Source organism: Bombina bombina, chromosome 7 (genome assembly GCF_027579735.1).
Source record: "Bombina bombina isolate aBomBom1 chromosome 7, aBomBom1.pri, whole genome shotgun sequence".
Taxonomy (NCBI): domain Eukaryota; kingdom Metazoa; phylum Chordata; class Amphibia; order Anura; family Bombinatoridae; genus Bombina; species Bombina bombina.
In genome coordinates this window covers 415,336,028-415,345,090 of record NC_069505.1, presented here as the reverse complement: position 1 = coordinate 415,345,090, position 9,063 = coordinate 415,336,028, and the positions used below count along the sequence as shown (strand labels likewise).

At 37.9% G+C, this 9,063-nt stretch overlaps 1 protein-coding gene across 1 annotated transcript in view; it reads right to left on the bottom strand.

The window, feature by feature from the left end:
* CDC42EP1 (CDC42 effector protein 1) overlaps positions 1-3 on the bottom strand; it is a 52,842-nt gene extending 52,839 nt beyond the window's left edge. Inside the window, exon 1 of the mRNA XM_053721227.1 lies at positions 1-3. This exon is cut by the window's left edge and continues 797 nt beyond it. The gene's annotated coding sequence lies outside the window, so the exon portion shown is untranslated.
* Between the last annotated feature and the right edge of the window lie 9,060 nt (positions 4-9,063).

The window sequence follows — 9,063 nt, the reverse complement described above, 5'->3', positions numbered from 1 at the left end:
AGTAAATATAGATAGAGGGAAAGAAAAGGAGGGAGAGAATGAAAGAGAGAGATATAGAGAGAGAGTAAAGGAGAGAGAGAGAGAAAGAAAGAGAGCGAAAGAAGGAGAGAGAGAGACAGAGAGAGAGAAAGAGGGAGCGAGAGAGAGACAAACAGAGAGAGAGACATACAGAGAAAGAGAGAGACAGAGAGAAAGAAAGAAAGAAAGAAAGAAAGGAGAGAGAATGAGAGATAAAGAAAGAGTGAGGGAGACACAGAGAAGAGAGAGATAGGGAGAGAGAGAGAGAAAGAGAGAATGAGAGAGAGAGAGAGAGAAAGAGAGAGAGAAAGAAAGATAGAGAGAGAAAAAGGAGAGAGAAAGAAAGAGAGAAAGAGAGAGAAAGAGAGAGAGATAGAGAGAAAGAGAGAGAAAAAGAAGAGAGAGAGAAAGAAAGATAGAGAGAGAAAAAAAGAGAGAGAAAGAGAGAGAGAAAGTAAGTGCTAGCTAATTAGAATAAAGTTTGTAACATACGGTTGCATTTTGGAAGGTGCCAGGCTCAGTATTGAGTAGTAGATGCACAGAATAGGAGCACAGTAGAGGTGATACACGTGTTTAATCCCATATTACACATTTTGTTTCAGATGGACACAATGTAAAAATCGGAATATTAATAAAAGGATAAACAATTGTCTGGACGGCAGCTCTGGATGATAAAGGTCAGACTAGGGAGGGGACTGATCTGTTGCCAAACTCTGTTTTGATAAAAGAATAACATCTAAAGACAATAAAATATGGTCATTTAATAAACATATGGTTTAATGAGCTTGTGCACAGTGAACGTGCCCGGAGATTCAAGAGCTGATATGAGCAATGTGGGGAGAAGCAGGAAAATAAACAAGTCCGAGTTATTCTGGGAACTGAACGGAATCCTTGAGAAATACAATCTTCAGTGGAGTCATTGTTCTGTGTGCAAAGTGACTGTTCCCCTGTGCCCTCTGTCATATCCTCCTACCCAATGTCCCTTGGTCACAAACTGCCATGTACCCCCCCACACCCTAAACATTGCCCTGCACATGCCCACCCCATCACCACAGAACCCACCACCCTCTTCAGGTATCTACAAGAGCTGATTCCTTTTCATGGGCTTAGTTTTTAAGCCCACATTAGATCCTTCTCTTTTCTAAGAAGAAATGTTTGGATAAATTGAAATAAAGCCCAGCAAACACATCTCAAGAACCAATGACAAGATGCATATTTGTGCAGCCACCAATCAGCAGATAGCTCCCAGTGATCCTACCTAGGTATCCTTTTCTAACAAAGGATACAAAAAGAACAAAGCAAATTTGTTAATATAAGTAAATTGGAAAGTTGTTTAAAGTACAATTTCTGTTTCATGTACCTTTAAGGAGCCCCTGAAGAACACAACCCCAAACCTGTACTATGAGGCCGAATTATCAAGCTCCGAATGTTTCCGCACGAGTCTTCAGGCTCGCCGGAAACAGTAGTTATGAAGCAGCGGTCTAAAGACTGCTGCTCCATAACTGGTTCGTCTGCTCTGAGGCCGAGGACATCAATCCGCCCGATCCTATATGATCGGGCTGATTGACACCCCCTACTAGCGGCCAATAGGCAGTGAATCTGTAGGGGGCAGCATTACACCAGCAGTTCTCAAGAACTGCTGGTGCAATGATAAGTGCCGCAGTGTATGCTGTCGGCATTTATTGATGTGCAGCGGACATGATACACTATATTATATATTATTATTATATATATTATTATAATGTTAAATATACCCCTATAGATGCAGATTTTTAAAAGTGTGATTTGATTCATACTTTTAACATTTTATAAATATTTAAAAAAAATGTATTTATAAACATCTGAAGTGACAGTGAGGAAGAGCTGGCACACAGCCAATGAATGATGTTCAAAACCCCCCCCCAAAAAACGTTTTCAACAAGTCCAACATGATGACTTTAAAAAGCTCAGGCGTTGTTTAAAAAGCAGCTGGTAAAGTGTTTTCTTACTGATTGCTGATGTATTTTTCTAACTAATATATAGGTGTAAGATGCATGGGGCTGTTCCACAGGTTATGAACAATTCAAAATGTGTTAAAATTCTAAAAACAATCGCCTAGATTACGAATCTTGCTTTAGCCTTAAAAAGCAGCGTTGAGAGGTCCCAACGCTGCTTTTTAATGCCCGCTGGTATTACGAGTCTGGCAGGTACAGGTGTACCGCTCACTTTTTTTCTGCGACTCGAGCATAACGCAAATCCCCTTGCGTATCCTATCTTTTCAATGGGATTTTCCTAACGCCGGTATTACGAGTCTTGGAAAAAGTGAGCGGTACACCCTCTCCTGTCAAGACTCCTACCGCATTTAAAAGTCAGTTATTAAGAGAATAATGGGCTAACCCCGTAACATAAAACTCTTTACTAAAGTGCTAAAAAGTACACCCATAAACTACCTATTAACACCCATAAACTACCAATTAACCCCTAAACCGAGGCCCCCCCCACATCGCAAACACTTAAATAAATTTTTTAACCCCTAATCTGCCAACCGGGCATCGCCGCCACTTCAATAAATATATTAACCCCTAAATCGCTGCACTCCCGCCTCGCAAACATTAGTTAATTTTTTTTAACCCCTAATCTGCCGTCCCTAACATCACCGACACCTACCTACATTTATTAACCCCTAATCTGCCGCCCCCAAAGTCACCGCCACTATATTAAAGTTATTAACCCCTAAACCTAAGTCTAACCCTAACACCCCCCTAACTTAAATATAATTTAAAATAATCTAAATAAAATTACTATTATTAAATAAATTATTCCTATTTAAAACTAAATACCTATAAAATAAACCCTAAGATAGCTACAATATAACTAATAATTACATTGTAGCTATCTCAGGGTTTATTTTTATTTTACAGGCAAGTTTGTATTTATTTTAACTAGGTAGAATAGTTATTAAATAGTTATTAACTATTTAATAATTTCCTAGTTAAAATAAATACAAATTTACCTGTAAAATAAATCCTAACCAAAGTTACAATTACACCTAAACTACACTATAATTAAATGAATTCCCTAAACTAACTACAATTAAATACAATTATCTACAAAAACAAACAAACACTAAATTACAGAAAATAATAAAATAATTACACTTTTTTAAAACTAATTACACCTACTCTAATCCCCTAATAAAATAAAAAGCCCCCCAAAGTAATAAAAATCCCTACCCTACACTAAATTACAAATAGCTCTTAAAAGGGCCTTTTGCAGGGCATTGCCCCAAAGTAATCAGCTCTATTACCTGTAAAAAAATACAATACCCCCCCCCAACATTACAACCCACACACCCAACCCTACTCTAAAACCTAACACTACCCCCTTGAAGATCACCCTACCTTGAGACGTCTTCACCCAACCGGGCAGAAGTGGTCCTCCAGACGGGTCTGAAGTCTTCATCCTATCCGGGCAGAAGAGGTCCTCCAGACGGCCAGAAGTCTTCATCCAGACGGCATTTTCTATCTTCATCCATCCAGAGCAGAGCGGGTCCATCTTCAAGACATCCGACGCGGAGAATTCTATCAACCAATCGGAATTAAGGTAGAAAAAATCCTATTGGCTGATGCAATCAGCCAATAGGATTGAGCTCGCATTCTATTGGTTGTTCCAATCAGCGAATAGAATACAAGCTCAATCCTATTGGCTGATTGGATCAGCCAATATGATTGAACTTCAATCCTATTGGCTAATTGCATCAGCCAATAGGATTTTTTCTACCTTAATTCCGATTGGCTGATAGAATTCTATCAGCCAATCAGAATTCAAGGGATGCCATCTTGGATGACGTCATTTAAAGGACCAGTCATTCAGTCGTCGGATCAAGAACGAAGAGGATGCTCCGCGTCGGATGTCTTGAAGATGGACCCGCTCCGCTCCGGATGGATGAAGATAGAAGATGCCGTCTGGATGAAGACTTCTGGCCGTCTGGAGGACCTCTTCTGCCCGGATAGGGTGAAGACTTCGGACCCGTCTGGAGGACCACTTCTGCCCGGTTGGGTGAAGACATCTCAAGATAGGGTGATCTTCAAGGGGGTAGTGTTAGGTTTTATTAAGGGGGGGTTGGGTGGGTTTTAGAGTAGGGTTGGGTGTGTGGGTGGTGGGTTGTAATGTTGGGGGGGTATTGTATTTTTTTTACAGGTAATAGAGCTGATTACTTTAGGGCAATGCCCAGCAAAAGGCGCTTTTAAGGGCTTTTTGTAATTTAGTGTAGGGTAGTGATTTTTATTATTTTGGGGGGCTTTTTTATTTTATTAGGGGGATTAGAGTAGGTGTAATTAGTTTAAAAAAATTGTAATTATTTTATTATTTTCTGTAATTTAGTGTTTTTTTCCCGTAATTTAGATCATTTTATTTAATTGTATTTAATTGTAGTTAGTTTAGGGAATTAATTTAATTATATTGTAGTGTTAGGTGTAATTGTAACTTAGTTTAGGTTTTATTTTACAGGTATATTTGTATTTATTTTAACTAGGAAGTTATTAAATAGTTAATAACTATTTAATAACTATTGTACCTAGTTAAAATAAATACAAACTTGCCTGTAAAATAAAAATAAACACTAAGCTAGATACAATGTAACTATTAGTTATATTGTAGCTAGCTTAGGGTTTATTTTATAGGTAAGTATTTAGTTTTAAATAGGAATTATTTATTTAATTGTAGTTATTTTATTTAGATTATTTTAAATTATATTTAAGGTAGGGGGGTGTTAGGGTTAGGGTTAGACTTAGATTTAGGGGTTAATAACTTTATTATAGTGGCGGCGACGTTGTGGGCGGCAGATTAGGGGTTAATAATTGTAGGTAGGTTGCGACGACATTGGGGGTGGCAGATTAGGGGTTAATAACTATAATGTAGGTGGCAGTGATGTTGGGGGCAGCAGATTAGGGGTTCATAAGTATAATGCAGGTGTCGGCAATGTCTGGAGCGGCAGATTAGGGGTTAATAATATAATGTAGGTGTCGGCGATGTCGGGGAAGGCAGATTAAGGGTTAATAAGTGTAAGATTAGGGGTGTTTAGACTCAGGGTTCATGTTAAGGTGTTAGGTGTAGACATAAATGTATTTTCCCCATAGGAATCAATGGGGCTGCGTTAGGAGCTGAACGCTGCTTTTTTGCAGGTGTTAGGTTTTTTTCAGCCGAATCAGCCCCATTGATTCCTATGGGGAAATCGTGCACAAGCACGTTTTAGCCAGCTTAACGCTACCGTAAGCAACGCTGGTATTGAGGTGAGATGTGGAGCTAAATTTTGCTCTACGCTCACTTTTTTTTTTCGGCTAATGCCGGGTTTAGAAAAACCTGTAATACCAGCGTTGTCTTAAGTGAGCGGTGAGAAAAAATGCTCGTTAACACCGCACACCATTACCGACAAAAACTTGTAATCTAGCCGAATATTAAGAAAAGCCATGTGATACACATTGGGCCAGATTACAAGGGGAGCGTAATGTAATGATCCCGCTCGTGAGCAAATTCTGCTAGAAGTAAACTCATGTCGGATAGCGCTCATATTACAAATTGAAAGTAAAACTTTTTCGCTTGTGTGCTAAGCCGATGCGCAAAAAAAGCCAGAGTTTGAATATCGCGTGCAGGTTAACGTATTATCTCATAGAAGTCAGCAAAGCAAAAAAAGTGGAAAAAACACCCTAATTGCACCGAAACCCGATTGCATATTCTCAAGTGCGCTAACCCGACATGAAAATATGAATATTTAACATCCCAAAGTTCTTCACATAACAGAATATGTTCTATTTATTCATAAATACATATTCCTACATATATCTGATGGTATTTTGGTACAATGTGTATCTATACCTATATATATATTTATATAGATACACAGTTATAACGTTTAAAAAACAAAAACATCACTGAAAAGCATCTTTACATTGCGGTCTATAGGGACTGTGTGTTCCCTGTAAATATAAATGCATATGCGTATACATACACATATTAACACATAAATATATATGCATATCAACATATCTATTTATATTTGCTGCCCATTGCTGCACTTAGGTTCAGATGCCGTCTCTGTCGAGCTCGCGTTTGCATTGCGCTTAATTTGTAATACCAGCGCACATTTACGTGCACTGGTATTACTCAGTGGATCGCAAATATCGATTGCCCACAAGCGATATTTAGTGCTTCACTTGTAATCTAGCACTTAAAGGGACACTGTACCCAAATTTTTTTCTTTCGTGATTCAGATAGAGCATAACATTTTAAGCAACTTTCTATTTTACTTCTATTATCAAATGTTCTTTATTCTCTTGGTATCTTTATTTGAAATGCGAAAATGTAAGTTTAGATGCCGGCCCAATTTTGGTGAACAACCTGGGTTGTCTTTGCTGATTGATGGATAAATTCATCCACCAATTAAACAGTGGTGTCCAGAGTCCTGAACCAAGAAAAAAAGCTTAGATGCCTTCTTTTTCAAATAAAGATAGCAAGAGAGCGAAGAAAAATTGATAATATGAGTTAATTAGAAAGTTGCTTAAAATTGCATGCTCTATCTGAATCACAAAAGAAAAAATTTGGGTTCAGTGTCCCTTTAATAAAAGCGAGAATAAGCAGTGGGGGGCTCTCATGTGTGGTGCTCTATTGTGTAATACTAGGAACAACTAATTGTGGAGATGGAATTAGTATTATCAAGTCCTTGACCCACAGACCCTTTAGTTTTCTTTATTACATAAACAGGCTGGCATTACCTGTAATTATAGATCTTCTTCTGATCAATAGTGCTAATTCCCAGATATTTGATGCAGGCTCAGGTGCCGTCGGTTGAGGAATAGAGGAAACAAGTTTCTACCTTATTATCACTGGAAAGAAATGATTATCTAGTCACACAGGAGTTAAAAGATTACATTTCATTAGTGTTTATATGGGAAGCATAAGCTAATGGGCTGATTTGTAGATATACCTGATCTAGTGATTATATTCTCCTGTACTAAATAACCATTATATGGCTATAAGCATTATTTACTAGATGTCGGTTTAAAAAGGGAATTAAGTTTTTCTGCCTGCTGGTTCTGCTAGGACTTTATGTTGTGTTTTATTCTTTTGATATTATTATTTGCGCTATTTAACACTCCCACTCAAGCGTTACTTACCTGTGCTAGAAGTTCATCTTTTTGAGCTTGTCGGGTTGCACTTCTATTATAAGTTGAAAGTAAACCGTTTTTGCTCGCACACTAACCCAACAAGTGCAAAAAAACAAAGTTAGAATATCACGTGCATTCAAGTTTTCCTCTGTAGAAGTCAACGGAGGAAAAAAAGTGGAAAAAAATCCTACTCGCACGCCAACTCGATCGGATATTCTAATGTACGCTAACCAGACATGAAAATATGAATTTCACATTCCAATGTTCTTAACATAGCGGAATATGCTATGTTTATTCATAAATACATATATATATATATATATAATTTTACTACAATAATTAATATCTATACCTATATATATATATATAAATTATAAATGTACTACAATAAATATCTATACATATATCTATATATATATCTATATCTATCTATCTATCTATCTATATATATATATATATATATATATATATATATATATAAATGATTATATATAGGTATAGAATAAATATATACAGATATATAGGAACATATATTTAGCAATACATAGAATATATTCTCATGAGACAAAAACCAAGCACCAGGTACATCATCATGAGAGAATAACCAAGCACCAAGTGCATCATCATGTGAGAATAACCAAGCACCAAGTGCATCATCATGAGAGAATAAGCAAGCACCAAGTGCATCATCATGAGACAATAACCAAGCACCAAGTGCATCATCATGAGAGAATAACCAAGCACCAAGTACATCATCATGAGACAATAACCAAGCACCAAGTGCATCATCATGAGAGAATAACCAAGCACCAAGTGCATCATCATGAGACAATAACCAAGCACCAAGTGCATCATCATGAGAGAATAACCAAGCACCAAGTACATCATCATTAGAGAATAACCAAGCACCAAGTGCATCATCATGAGACAATAACCAAGCACCAAGTGCATCATCATGAGACAATAACCAAGCACCAAGTGCATCATCATGAGACAATAACCAAGCACCAAGTGCATCATCATGAGACAATAACCAAGCACCAAGTGCATCATCATGAGAGAATAACCAAGCACCAAGTACATCATCATGAGAGAATAACCAAACACCAAGTGCATCATCATGAGACAATAACCAAGCACCAAGTGCATCATCATGAGACAATAACCAAGCACCAAGTGCATCATCATGAGACAATAACCAAGCACCAAGTGCATCATCATGAGACAATAACCAAGCACCAAGTGCATCATCATGAGAGAATAACCAAGCACCAAGTGCATCATCATGAGAGAATAACCAAGCACCAAGTGCATCATCATGAGACAATAACCAAGCACCAAGTGCATCATCATGAGAGAATAACCAAGCACCAAGTGCATCATCATGAGAGAATAACCAAGCACCAAGTGCATCATCATGAGAGAATAACCAAGCACCAAGTGCATCATCATGAGACAATAATCAAGCACCAAGTGCATCATCATGAGAGAATAACCAAGCACCAAGTGCATCATCATGAGAGAATAACCAAGCACCAAGTGCATCATCATGAGACAATAACCAAGCACCAAGTGCATCATCAGGGGACAATAACCAAGCACCAAGTGCATCATCATGAGACAATAATCAAGCACCAAGTGCATCATCATGAGAGAATAACCAAGCACCAAGTGCATCATCATGAGAGAATAACCAAGCACCAAGTGCATCATCATGAGACAATAACCAAGCACCAAGTGCATCATCATGAGACAATAACCAAGCACCAAGTGCATCATCATGAGACAATAACCAAGCACCAAGTGCATCATCATGAGACAATAACCAAGCACCAAGTGCATCATCATGACACAATAACCAAGCACCAAGTGCACCATCATGAGAGAATAACCAAGCACCAAG